General features: G+C 37.6%; 1 non-coding gene across 1 annotated transcript; it reads left to right on the top strand.

Annotated features, from left to right (window-relative positions):
- Nucleotides 1–8,337: 8,337 nt before the first annotated feature.
- On the top strand, nucleotides 8,338–8,442 carry LOC121103930. The gene has a single exon (XR_005836219.1). It is a non-coding gene; the product is annotated as a U6 spliceosomal RNA (small nuclear RNA).
- The last annotated feature ends 6,596 nt before the right edge of the window (nucleotides 8,443–15,038 follow it).

The following is a 15,038-nucleotide window of genomic DNA, read 5'->3' as shown; positions in this document are numbered from 1 at the left end:
TGAACCAATAATACAATTTGGATTCTATCACCGTCCCGTCAAGATACTCCTCACATTGCCGTCTCCCAAACCATTGATTTTAAGAATCAGGTATTCATTGATTAGAAGACCAGAATTTGTAATTGTGTCCAATACATTCTTATGATCTCATGAAACTTGATTCTATTTTTCTTTTAACTTTAAGTTTAATCATTCACTGCTTTTGCAGATAACATCCTTTCATGCTAATGTTCATTTTTACTGCAGGACACAGAGGCAGGACTCTTTTTAAAGCTTTCCTTCTGTGTCAAGATATAGAACGAACATTACTTCCGATATGTGGGTTGTCTTTGCTTCTTTTCTTTCATCCTCCTCTTCCATTTATTTTTTATTTAATGGTGGAGGCAGAATGAGAAGGAGCTTAAAGAATGAGGTGTTTTCAGAGTCTACTAAGTATCTTTTCCCATTGACTCCATCAGGAAGATAAAAAACAAAGCCAAAAAAGTAATTTTAAAAGATAAAAATAAACAAAACACAAACATTTCAAAAGTGATTATTCTTATTTTCTGCAAAAAATCCTGATACAGCAGTCTTTGATATTAAAATATGACCATTTAAAAAGCTCTCTGTAGATATACCCATTACTACCATGGGAAGTAGATGTTGTTAGAAAATTTTAAAAGTCTCTATTAGCGGGAGAAAATAGATTATGAAAAGCAATTCCCACGGCAGTGATGATATCTAAATTGTGTCCCATCACTCCAATAGCTCATCAAATATTGACTAAATTTTCTACTTACTTAATGTGCCTGAAATTCTGATACTGAATAGTCAAGTAGCTTATCAAAGCTATCTTTTACAAATTCAAATTCCTTTGGAAGGATTAAGGAATCATTTTCAGGTTAGTGTAAATTAGTTCAACCAGACTGCTTTCATATTATCTCAATTTCACTGAATAACTCAGAGATTCAGAATTTTGATGGGGAAGGGATGGAGGACTGGGGACAGCAGGAAGATACAGATATCCTTAAGAGAAGGGCAAAAAAGGCAATATAAGACTTATAAAGAGAGATAAGAAAGTACTAAAGTAAAAGGGAACTTTCTTCTTCCTCCCAACACCTGAATTAATTCAGTATTCAGGCATTATATATAATAGATAGTATAATAGTGTAGTTAATATATATATATTATACATATAATATATACAGTTAATAATATTTAGTGTAACAGTATAATTAATGCTATTAATATTAGTGTCTGGTTAAATCATGGTTTATACAGTCTTCTAGAACTATATGCAACTGATGAATCATTGAACACTACATCAAAATACTGTATTCTGGTTAATTGAACATAATAAAAATATAAATAAAGATCTATTGATAGAAAAAATAAAAAATAATGTTTATTTTTTGTGTTAGGTCTGAAAAAAAGAACTATCTATACGACCTAGTTGCCATTTAAATATATTTATTGGAAAAGATATTCTGAGGTTGGAAAGATACCTTGAGATTCAAATCTTGGTCTAGAATCATACTTTTGATATTATAGATTTTTCCTAAGTTGCTATGTGCATCATATCGCATCACTTTGGAATATAAATTTTTAGGCCAGATACAGTAAGAACCCAGGTGCTTAATTATTAGTTATTCTTTCTTTGAATTCATAAAGGAAAAAAATCTTAACATATCCACTCCTTGGCTGGTTGGGACAGAAAAACCTCTCTCCAGTACTTTTCCAGACTAATGCTTATTTTTGGAGAGTAAGCTGTTAGAGTATACTGACATTTATAAGTAAGAAAGAGAAAAATCCTCATTTTTTCAGTTCTCAAGTTGTCACCTATCAGGAACATAGCCAAGAACAAAAAATAAGTTATAAAAATAGCTCTGAATGACCCAAGAACCAATATGCCCTGCTCTTTACTCATAGGAAAACTACTCAGGTTAATCTCAACCCTTATTTGCTCTTACTTTACATACACTTCCAGTAAGTTGCACTGTCTGGTTTCCAAGTCCAAAATAGTCTGGAGGCAGTGAACTAAGGGGTGGTATGGAAAGAGGCCCTCATAGAACATTGTAAGTGACATATTACTTTTAAGACGATTTATCTTTATTTTCTTGAAGACATTTTTTTGAAGCTTACCTTTCTTGAGTAAATACTCTTTCCCAACTTTAGGGCTGAATACTTCAGACATTACTTAATTATATCTCACTCAATTTGATGAGGTAGGAATTACTATCCGCATGCATTCTCTTCTACTTCTTCTCCCTTTCTCTCATAGAACTAAGTGGTTAGGCAGGGATATTATATTTATCGAATTCATATTAAATTCATATTATAGGTTATGCAATATTTGAAAGATAAGGCTATAGCTCAAATAGCATGAAGGGTATTGTTCTAGGAAAAACTGCTCATGATTGCTGTTAAGAGAATGCATATAATCATATATCCTGACCACTCCACCTAACCCCATCACTGCCCCACCCCACCATTTCCATGGCAGCTGATTTTTGCCTGTCATTAGAGAAGGGTCCAGGAAAGACACAGGCAGGTTTCTCGCCTATTCCACACTAGCAGCCAATCACCACCTTATGCTTACGCAGTTTGTTCTACCCTTAAATTTAGGTAGAACTTAGGCAAGCCTGCAAGCATTTGTATGTATGTGTATAACATGTTCTCAAATTCACTAGTAATCAAGGAAATGCAAATTAAAACCTGTTCATGTTACTTATAATAAGAATACACTGATGCTAGGAGTAGGAATTTGCAAAACAATTTAGAGATTAACTTGGCAATACCTACCGATGTTATATCTATCCTATTACCCAGAAATTCTACTCATAGATCTATGTGCTAGGATTAACTCTCACACATGCACATGCGGACAGAAATATAACACTACTATTGGAAACAATTTTATGGTAGAAAAATCAGGAAGAATCCAAATGTCCATCATCAAGACAATATTCCCATTATTGCTTATCTACCCAATAGAGTAATATACAGCAATGAAAAATCAACTGGCCCAGAGCTACATATATCCACATGGATGAAAATCCAAGTTAAATACTGAATGAGGAAAGCAAGTTTCAGGGGATACAAACAGTATACAATTTATATAAAATTTAAAACTCTAAATATTATTCGAGCAAACACACACACAAAATAAAACTCCAAGGAAATCCTCCAAACGCTAGACCATGATTACCTTTGGAAAGCGTAAATTTTTATCAAAGAGGCATCAAAAAGGAGCATTAATTCTTTTGGTAATATATCATTTTTTAAGTTGGGCAAGCTATACATATGTACATTTTATTATTCCAATATTTTTTTGTATGACTGAAATATTTCAATATAAATCAAAAATATGTAAAATTAAGGGTGCCTGGCTGGCTCATTTGGTAAAGCCTGTGACTCTTGATCTTGGGATTGTGAGTTTGAGCCCCACAATGAGTGTAGAGATTATTTTATATATACATTTTATATAATATATTAATATAATATAATAATATAAAATACATAAGTATATATAATTTTATAATTACATAAAATACTGGTTACTACTAAGTCACAAAAACTGACACACTAAAGCCAAAACTCTCTTAAACAAATATCATCCAGACGACAGTGGAGTTAAGTGTGAGACAGAAAACCATCAAAATCCTAGAGGAGAACATAGGCAGCAACCTCTTTGACCTCAGCTGTAGCACCTTCTTATTAGACATATCACTGGAGGCAAGGGAAACAAAAGCAAAAATGAACTATTGGGACTTCATCAAGATAAAAAGCTTCTGCACAGCAAAGGAAACAATCATCAAAACTATGGAATGGGAGAAGTTATTTGCAAATGGCATATCTGATAAAGGGTTAGTATCCAAATCTATAAAGAACTTATCAATCTCAACACCCATAAGACAAATAATCCAGTTAAGAAATGGAAAGGCATGAATAGACATTTTCCAAAAAAGACATCCAGATGGCTCACAGACACATGAGAAGATGCTCAACATCAGTCATCAGCGGGGAAATGCAAATCAGAACCATGATGAGATAGCACCTCACACCTGTCAGAATGGCTAAAATCAACAACACAAGAAACAACAGGTGTTGGTGAGGATGCAGAGAAAGGGGAACCCTCTTACACTGGCGGTGGGAATGCAAACTGGAGCAGCCACTCTGGAGAACAGTATGGGGACTCCGCAAAAAGTTAAAAATAGATCTTTCCTGTGATCCAGTAATTGCACTACCAGGTATTTACCCAAAGGATGCAAAAATACAGATTCAAAGGGGGTACATGCACCCCAATGTATAGCAGCATTATCAACAATAGCCAAACTATGGAAAAAGGCCAAATGTCCATTGACTGATGAACACATAAAGAAGATGTGGTATATATACGCAACAGAATATTATTCCGCCATAAAAAAGAATGAAATCTTGCCATTTGCAATGACATGGATGGAGCTAGAGTGCACCATGCTAAGCGAAATAAGTCAGTAAGAGAAAGGCACATACCCTATGACTTCACTCATATGTGGAATCTAAGAAACAAAACAGATGAACATATGCAAAGGGAGAAAAAGAGAGGTGGTGGGGGAAACAAACCATAAGAGACTCTTAACAATAGAGAACAAACTGAGGGTTGCTGGAGGGGAGGTGGGCAGGGGATGGGCTGAATGGGTGATGGGCATTAAAGAGGGTACTTGTTATGATGAGCACTGGGCGTTGTATGTAAGTAATGAATCACTGAATTCTACTCCTGAAACCAATATTGCACTGTATGTTAACTAACTAGAATTTAAATAAAAATTTGAAGAAAAGATGACAATGGATGTTGCATTTCCCCCAAATTCAATTACTTGCTAACCTCCACTAATAGAAAAAAAGCTGAATTTTAGGAAGTGGAAAGATGCAAATATTCAGACACAAATGGGCACACACACACACACACACACACACACGCATAGACACACATACTCACCTGCATACTCATTAATCGCTATAGTAAAAAGATTCATGTATGAAAGGCATGTATATTATACTTCGAAAAATATGATAAGTAGGCATTTTAATGGCCATAAGTGACAACTAGCTTCAGGGAAGAGGACAAAATAATACATTATCCAGAAACAAACTGCAAATCTCAGGAGCGTGGAATGATTTAGTGTAGGACCAAATGTTTATGATACTAACATATATTATTATTACTATAGTCACTGCTTTTATTGTCAATAAATCTGTCAATTTTTCTGTCCATCCTTTTATTCCCTTAACACTATACTTTAACCAATCAAGCAATGTTACATTCTCTTCTTACTTACTTCTAGAAGCTTAACCATCAATAACATGCCCCTCTTACTCGTGCAGATGCATTGATTATTTCTAAGTGGGCTAATGAAGAGAGGCACAGAGGGAATTTCACTCTTTGAACACTGTATTTCATCCCAGGTCCCTATTGCCTATGGGAGCGAGGAGAAATGGCTAAAAAGCAAAGCCCACTGCTTTGTACTGGCCTCACCATATCAGGGATCTGTAGGAGCAGTTTCTATAGCCGGGAATTAAGGTCTTCATATTGGTTTTTATTTTCAGAGAGAAATAGTTTTTAGGAAACTAAAATAACCCATTCTTCTTTTTCAGGATCATTGAGATGCCCTATTGGAGAACTCCTTAGTTGTTTGTACTACTGATGTTATATATCTTCTTGCTCAGATGTAAACTCCTGGATTCAGTCCACTAAGTTAATGTAAATAACTAGGTGAGATTCATTTAGAGTGAAGTTTTAGTTTCTCTTTACTCCTGAAGGCGATGCTTCTAATTTTTAGCAGAAATGTGCCCTAGGCTAGAGGATTCAGGCTTAAAGTAATTTTTTGTTCGTTGTCAATAGTTGCCTTTAGGTTGTTGTAATGAGTAAAGCTTAGTGGTGAAGTCCACCCGGACAGGATCTTTTTCAAGAAAGGCATGCCGTGTAGACCTTCGTCCCGAAGTAAGGGAGCAACTAGTCATAAGCCGGCTGAAGCCTTCCACTGATGCCTCTACTTTATGATGCATCGCAGACAAAACTGGTGATGGTAAGTTTTTATTTGTATGCTTGAACTTGATAAACAGCCCTCAAGAATGCCATACTAGTTAATTCATTTCATCAGTTAAAAGCTAGGTATCAAAGGGAGAATCCCTGAAGAGAGCTAGGAGTGGATGAGAGAGTAGTACTGCTCTGATTTTTAATGAAAACGGCCAATAGAATGTAAGTTGATTTCATCCATTACTACTCAAAAAAGATAACCCCCAAGGCTTCGAAGTCAAATTTTAACACATCTTCACACTGTTTGGAAAGACCATTCATTCATTTACGGAGTAAGGAATTTGACTCACACGGATTAGACAGTCACTGTTGGAGAGAGATGAGTGTGCCCACTAGTGCTCAGCTAGAAGCTGTTCCTTTTTGTAAGAAGATGACCCAGGAGGAGACTACACGATGTGCTGGAGAAGATGGTCTTCCCCGCGATGCTGCTCAATGAGGTGCTGCCTGGCCGATGGACTGCTTATCACCTGCCTGTGGTACGCTTGGGCAGACACCGGACTTCTCTAAATGTAATACCTGCTCCACTCTGGAGCTGTCTTTCTGATACTCCAGAAATTTCTACCTGGCCGTCTATTTATGAACACACCAAAACTACAACACCCTGCAAAAATGTACGTTATACACAATGTAATTCAGGGACCTGCTTTAGGAAAATTAATAAGTGTATGCAACCAAGGCTTCCCTGCAATTATCTATTGACATGAGCATCACTGGTAAACACAAGATAGCGAGTATCCCAGATCTCAGTGCACAGTCTGTCAAATGCACCAGGGAACTTGATTAAAAGGAGGCTAAGCCTCATGATATCTGGATAAAGAGCCATTATCTCCTTTGGAAACAGAATATACAAATTCCAAGTCATTACAGCCTAGGTAAGGTAGTTTCCTATTAAAAGATAGGAAGGGGGGAAAATTGAAGACTGCAGGGCCGAGAAAGCACTCTCAAAGATTTGTCCTTGACATCTGACCTTCAATTCTTTGCCTGTTTCATAGCTCTCTTCTCAAGACAATTACCCCATTGCCTCCCTTACTTTTTCTCTCATGCGTGAGTGTGATCTAATAGAAGAATTGAAAGCAAGTGCTTTGGTGAGTCACTTTGTGACGTTGGCCATAAATTTCAAGAGATATTTATATTTGCAGGCTGACATTTTTAAGAGATTTATCACCATGAAAGAGAAGAAACACACCTACTACATTTATTGTATGTGTTGCTACAATATGGTGCTCGTGACTTGACGATAATCTACAGTTTATGCTGTAGTGGGATTTATCCAAAATGAAGAGATTTCCCTTTCTTCCACAAAACATGTAACACGCTATTGGCCATATAAGGAGGCAAGTTAAAACTGTGTTACTGAACATTGAGTTTTCAGAATATCTATAGTGTTCACTTAAAAAGTGCACATTCTTCTTTTATTAGTAAATTTTTTGTTTGTATTTGTCATTAATCTTACTGTTACATTTTACTGAGACTTTTGCTTTATAATCAAGTCCTCAGGCTTCAGACCAACTTGATATCGAAGGCTTCTCACATGGTGGCATAAGGGGAAGATGAGTGCAGGGTATGTGCAAACTCTCTGTACTATCTTTGCAACTCTTCTGGAAATCAAAAATTATTTCAAGACAAAATGTGTTCTTTTCTGTTGTTTTGTTTTTAAAGCGTCCTCAGGTGAATTTTTCATTTGCCAGTGTGTGGACATTGGATTGAATTTTCTATCTGAACTTTATTAATTTCTTTTCTTTCTTCTTTTCTGAGACAGCAGGTATGTGCCAAAGATTATGGTAAAAAAGTACACCTTTTATGTCAAAAGTATGTATTCTTGTGAGAGGCTTTTTTTTTCCATTAAGAAGGGGTAAATGGCCATTTCTTTTAACCATCAAGAACATAAGACAATGTATACACCGTAGTAGAAATCCAGCTGCTTCCTGAGGTCGGTGTGCAAACAGTGTTTCTCATCTTCACGTTGAGCAACAAGCTCAAACTTCAGATTACATCATCAGCTATAAATTGTTTTATTAGAATTTCTCTAGTATGGACTTCTTCAAATCCTTTTATTTTTATCAGGACAAAAAATTTTAAGCAGAAGAAGTACTCAAATAATTTAGGCAGAAGTGCAAATTAATTGAAATTAATTTGGAATTATTTGGAATTAATTTGGAAAGCATATGCTTTCCAAAATGTTTCCATTTTGTAAATAGAATTACAGAAAGCAAAACTTAGCATAAATGGGTGAATTTATGGTCTTATTGGGCTGATATCTAAAAGCAGATCAATGAGGTGCTTGCTTCAGCAAGACATAAACTAAAATTGGAACAATACAGAAAAGATTAGCATGGTCCCTGTGCAAGGACGACATGCAAGTTTGTGAAGTGTTCCATATTTTTATGTCCTTTAAAATTATGTTCAGTTCTTTGCTTTAATAAAGTTACCCTTGCATCAAAAAAAATAAAATAAAATAAAAGCAGATAATGGGGATGCAGATCTTCCTAGACCTCTGATATGCACATTATCAGTTACTACTTGGGAAAAAAAGACTTCTACCAAAAGAGATCTGGAATTGACCTTTCTTTCCTTCTTTTTTTCCTCTGGCACAGTCATCTTGCTAGCCACGGGCACCACACATTCAGGAAAAGGGCCATTTTAGTATGGCTGCTGTATGTTATATAATGTGCTTCTAACAAGCACTAACATACAAGGAACCCTCTTTTACAAAGCTATACCTTGCACTGGGAATTGGAAGGCAATTTATTTTCAGAGTCTTTCTTTTTCTCTTTGGCTGGAAGGCTCAACCAACCCTTCCTAGGTAGGCTCCCCTTGGGTAATCTTCCTAGCAACATCTCAGCAAGCAATTTGTTTTTCCTTGGACAAGCTACAATTCATGTTGTTGGGCAGACTGAAGATGTTCTTGTAAGGCTGTCCTTAACCGAGCTCTCTATTCTGGGTGCTCCTTCAGTAGCTCCTACATATGGGGTTACCTCAAGGTTTTTCTTCAACTGGAAATGCTGCCATATTCTAGGTTCATGGGCTTTTTCTACCAACTTTGGACATCTGGAGTGCGCTGGCTATGCCCAGAAAGAGGTAGACGACCTCTTTGAGACCTCTAATCTCTTCTTTCTTGTCCCGATGGGCCAAAATTATTAGTTGCTTAAGGTAGGGTGGACATGTTGAATCTCAAATCTGCCAATGCCACTGGCCAACTTATTGAGTCTTTTGTCATCTATAAAATAAAGGTCGTAATTCTTACCTCTTAGAGATTTTGTGAGAGTTTAACATGATTGATTTCATATCTACATAGATACAGGTGTATAAAGCCCTCTTGCAGGTGCTCCATATCTTTGGTTTTCTTACATTTTTATTTAAATTCTAGTTTGTGAACACGCAGTGTGATATTAGTTTCAGATGTACAATTTGCTGATTCAACATGTCCATACAACACATGGTGCTCATCACAAGTGCACTCCTTAGTCCCCATCACCTATTTCACCCATCCCCCCACCCACCTCCCCTCTGGTAACCATCAGTTTGTTCTCTAGAGTTAAGAGTCTGTTTCTTGGTTTGTCTTTCTTTTTTTCCTTTGTCCATTTGTTTTGTTTCTTAAATTCCACATATGAGTGAAGTCATATGGTATGTGTCTTTCTCTGGCTTATTTTGCTTAGCGTAATACTCTCCAGCTCCATCCACATTGCTGCACATGGCAAGATTGCATTCTTTTTTATGGCTGAGGAATATTCCAGTGTGTATATATACCACATGTTTTTTATCCATTCATCAGTGAATATACATGTGGGTTCTTTCCATGATTTGGCTATTGTTGATAATGCTACTATACACATTGGGGTGCATGTATCCCCTCAAATTAGTATTTTTCTATTTTTTTGGTAAATACCTAGTAGTGTAATTACTGGATTGTAGGGTAGTTCTATTTTTAAATTTGGATGAAACTCCATCAGAGTTTTTTCAGAGTGGCTTGCCTTTTTGAAAACAGTCTTGCCTTTTTATGCACTCCTAGAATTGGTAGTGGTGGCTCCTCTCGGTCCCTCTAGAGGGCAGCCCCAAGCAGTATCCTTGGAGCCATCAAGTTCGACCCACTGTGTGGCATATTTCTGCCCAGATGTCTCACTTTTTAGCAGTAAGTGGAAAGTCTTTCAGGGGGCCTAGTGGAGCAAGACCGATACTAGGGGTGATACTAGGAAGTGTTTCTTCAGAGCTGATCCTCTATCTAATGCGTCTTGAAACCTAGTCCTACAGTGACCCAAGAGAGCCCACCAACCAGGCAAGAATAGCTGTTGCTTCCTCTGTAGTGTTGAACTTTGCTACCAGAAGAACTAGGCAAATATTCTTGGGCTGAGAATCACAGAATTCAAACTGAATCACAGATATTCTCTATCCACTTAAGCCTACAGTCCAAACTAAGTGCAATAATGATGCCAGCTTGTTTATGCATAAGCACATTCTCTATTATGGATTGTTTAGTCTGCCATGCTGTTCTATCCAACCCATTATGCTCTTTCTTTCATTGCTCCTTACTTTAATTCTATTGACCTTTGAAACTTTAGCTTAAAATCCATCTGTTCCACCAAACCTCTCTAGATCACTCATCTCAGCCTGGAGTTACATATCTCTTTTCTGAATTGCTGCTGGTAGAGTCCTGCATTAGCACGTGATTATCATCATCTTCTCAAAGAGCCACTTAAAAATTTCATTGTTATTTAATGAGAAATATGCATCAGGTTTATTTTCTCAAAAAAGATGGTGAACCCTTTGAGAGAATACATTATACTTTTTTGGTGTCTGCCATAATGCCTACAACAAATATCTTAGTGGATATGATATTTTCATTTGCATAATGGCTTCTTCAAATACCTGCAAACCATCAACTCTCAAAGATTTCAGCTACTGGAGAAGGTCAGGTGGATATGAGTAATCCAACATTTGAATTATTCAAAAATCATTTATATTGAGTTTTGAAAGATATTAGTGGGAGCTCCATTCTTTCCCTAATAAATGCTTTATTAAAAAAATAATAGTAACATCAACACTCACTAGGCCTTTATGCTTTTCAGAGCTCAGCTTGAACTAATAATGATTTCACCCATGTCTCTCCAAGCAACTATAACTGCAGATGAGAAGATACGGCCCAGTCAAGGACTGGTTGTAAGAAAAGCCTAGAGATTCCAGTTTCCTTGGCACTCCACATGGTACCTACAAGCATATTGGTGTACACCTATCCATTTGTCACATTTCACTTGTGTTTCTCACTGGTAATAGTTGATAAGTGGTTGAAAGCAGCACACAGCCTACATTCACATTCTGGTTCTCCCATTTCCTAGCTGTGTGATCATGGATAACTTGCTTAATGTCTCTGTATTTGAGGATACTCCTGAACAAAATCGGAATAGTAACAGTGCATATTTCATAGGTTTTTTGGTATGGGACTTAAAATGGTTTATGTAAGATGCTTAGCACAATGTCTCAAATGTTAAAGAGAGAATGAGCAAGTGCAAGAATGCAAGATAGAAAGAGAGTCACTAGAAGTTTTATTTTCTTCCTTTATTCTAGAATCCAAAGTGTAAAGAATACCAGAGAGGGAAGAGTAGCTCATGTAAAGATAACCCAAGCCATGTTCTTCTTTGGGAGAGAATGATAGAAAAGAAAAGGAGTTACAAAACCAGTACAAGAGCAATTTGTAAATGGGTACAGAATTTCTAAGGGCAAGCCATTGGAGGGGGTACATGTAAACAACACGGAGTGCCTCAACCAATAACAAATGTTTGACTTCCAGAAGCTTCCAGAGGGTGGAGTTTGTGCGTATCTCAATTTATAGGCCAACTGATGATATCACTGAATTCCTGGTATGATATTGGGGCTGGCGACCCAAAGAACATTTAAGGGCTCAAGGTTTTGGAGGGGGAGGTGGGACACAGGTGCAAACGTAATTACAGCTTGGAGCAGGAGGAATGTGAATAAAAAAGGAAGCAAGAGTTCAAGCTATCACATAAAAAGGGCCAAATTAGGGCTACAGAAAGAAGATGTCACCAAGGTCATGGAGAGAGAACTGCCTAGAACGGGTGATTTCAGCCAGACATTGAAGGTTGAGTAGGAGGTTAATTTAAGCGTGCCACGGGCATGTGTTATGATAAAAAGAACATTCACTCTTGCCTCAAAGAGGCCTGAGATTAGAAGCCAGGTTCCAGTCTTCATGAGCCACATTTACTAAATAATACATACTTTCAAGACTATTGTGGGAAATATTTGTGAAGTATCAAGTACGGTGCCTGGCATATACTTAGTACAGCCTCAAATATAATAGCTGCTATTGGTAACCATAGAGTCTTGGAGTATTTTTTTTTATGATGATGTTGCCTTAAGCACTGGTAAGCGCAGCTGTTTCACATTTCCTCCCTATGAGCCTGAGTAGTGGTGGTAAACATCTGCAGGGGCTTCTGTGCTCACCTCCCGGGAAATACGATACGGAAAGGACAGCCCAGATTCAGAGTATCTAGAAACCCACGACAGAAACAAAGGAACAAGCTCAAGCCAGTCGTGACAGCAAACTTCAAAGACAGTCAAGGTCCTTGGAAAGGGCCAATATATACTGAACAATAAATCTGGGGGCACTTTGCCTTTATCTTTCCTTCCACCTTCTCCTTCAGTCCTTTTCTTCCTTCCTTTTCCTCAAGGTGTTTTGCTCTTCTCATCAATGGACAAAGTCAGCAGTCTGATCAAACTCCTAAACACTAAGAGTTCAGGGAATTATTAAGTCACTCTCCCCACAGACATTGGTGTTTCAAATATTTCAAGGGATGGGAAATGTTTAATTTAAATCATGCATGCCTGAGAGTAGGAGTTTGGGTATTAACAGTCAACAATGCGGTGGAGAGTTGGGGTGGTTATGACCAGAACTACTGAATTCCTTTGGTAAAATTTAAATGGACAAAAAGCATGGCGGAAGGAAACTTTCCTGCTCTCATTTTCTCCAGTAAGTAATAAGAATGATAATCCTTAAATTTTACAGGATGTTGTGAGGATTAGACGAGCACTTCTCAAATTGAATGTGTACACAAACTACTTGGGCATCTTGTTAAAATACAGATTCTGATTCAGGAATTCTGGAATGGGGCCCAAGTTTCTGCATTTCAAACGAGCTCTCAGATGGTGCCAGTGCTGCTGATCCAAGGACCCCATTTTGAGTAGCAAGAGGCTGTTAGATAATGTAATTAATGATAAAGTGGGCTTTCTTCCCAGATAATTGGGTGGGAAGAGATCATGTCTCACCCTGGCTTGCTACCAGTTACAAAAATAAAGTCAAGTTGAGGCTGGAGAAATGTAGAGAAGAAAAAATTGCTGTCAGCGTTTGGGGAGGGAGCTACTGCTTAATCCGAAAGTCTCAGAACAGTATCTTTTCATCTTGGAAGGAGCTGCTCCACAATGGCCTGACCAGGGTGGCTTGAGGGGAGGCCAATGGCGTTGTGAGTTTTCCTCATCTAAGCACCAAGTGATGGCTGCCTGTGTTTCCTAATGAGGGCTGTCTAGTTCCAGCGCGGCCTTTACTTGCTGTTCATTTGCTCCCTTTTCACTTGGTTGTAAATAGGATTGTTGTTTATTTTAAGGAGAATAATCTCTTCGTTTTGGTGTTCTCACATGTCATTTTCTTTCTACAAATGTGGGTGAGCCGGCGTTCTAAAAGTTTGCTTCATAAATAATCTCCTCTCAGAATGTTTCCGGCCCTACGCTTCATCCTTTCTCTCTCGCCTTCCTGGTCTCGTTCACCTTGCTAATGACAGTAAACTTTACATTCCTGAAGCACTTAGTCCAGTATCAATGCAGCCACATCATTAACATTGTCTCATTTACAGACTCAATTATCCTATAGTTGAAAAACACGGTGTTTCTATACATGGGATTAAAACTGTCCTCTTGACCTAGAGTTAGTTCATTTTAATCAGCTGGGAAAGTGTAACCATGCCATCCAGGGCAATAGGACCTCCCGAGCCTACGCACGCATTGTTGATAAACACTTGTAAAGCGCAATGTCAGGTGCTAGTCATGCACAAGACATTACAGGGAAGATAATGAGAGCAATCGGAAAGGAAAGCCAAACTCTCCTCTAGCAGGATGGAGAAGACAACGTAAAGGAAGTAAAGGGGAGGGAGGTAGGAGAAGTTGGCTCAGTGTTTGTTTGCCTAGGCGGGCAGACAAATGGGTGTCTCATGTACAAAGTGAAGATAGGTTTAGTGAGTCTGTAAAATGAATTAAAAATTGTGTTAAAAAAGCTTTTTGTAATTTAAAAAGTTAATCCTTGACACCATGTTTAAAAAATTAAGGGGTATTTTAAAAACACATTTATTGAGGTAAAATTGACATATAATAAATATCATGTGTTTAAGAAGTACAGTTTAAGTTTTGACATATGTATGCGCCAGTGAAACCATTACCACCATCGAAATGATGAACATACCTATCACATCTGTATCCTTGTGGCCCTTCGTAATCCCTCTTCCTGCCCTTCCCATCACATCCCCCATCCCCAGGAAATAACTGATTTGCTTTCTGTCACTATAGTTTGCATTTTATCGAATTTTATATCAATAGTGTCCAAAGGTACTTTGGACTTTTTTTGATTAACTTGTCTCACTCTGCATAATTATTTTGTGATTCATCCATGTTGTGTGTTCATTCTTTTTATGCTGAATAATATTCCATTATACGGGTATATCGTAGTTTGTTTATACATTAACCTGTTGGTAGATATTTGGGTTGATTCCAATTTTGGGCTATTTACAAATAAAGCTTTTTTTATTTTTTAAAAGATTTTTATTTATTTATTTGACAGAGATAGAGACAGCCAGCGAGAGAGGGAACACAAGCAGCAGGAGTGGGAGAGGAAGAGGCAGGCTTCCAGCGGAGGAGCCTGATGTGGGGCTCGATCCCAGAACACCGGGATCACGCCCTGAGCCGAAGGCAGATGCTTAATGACTGA

Source organism: Ursus maritimus (assembly GCF_017311325.1).
Source record: "Ursus maritimus isolate PB19 chromosome X unlocalized genomic scaffold, ASM1731132v1 scaffold_X1, whole genome shotgun sequence".
NCBI classification, from domain to species: Eukaryota; Metazoa; Chordata; class Mammalia; order Carnivora; family Ursidae; genus Ursus; species Ursus maritimus.
Note: the sequence above shows the minus strand (reverse complement) of the source record. Positions and strands in the feature narration are given on the sequence as shown.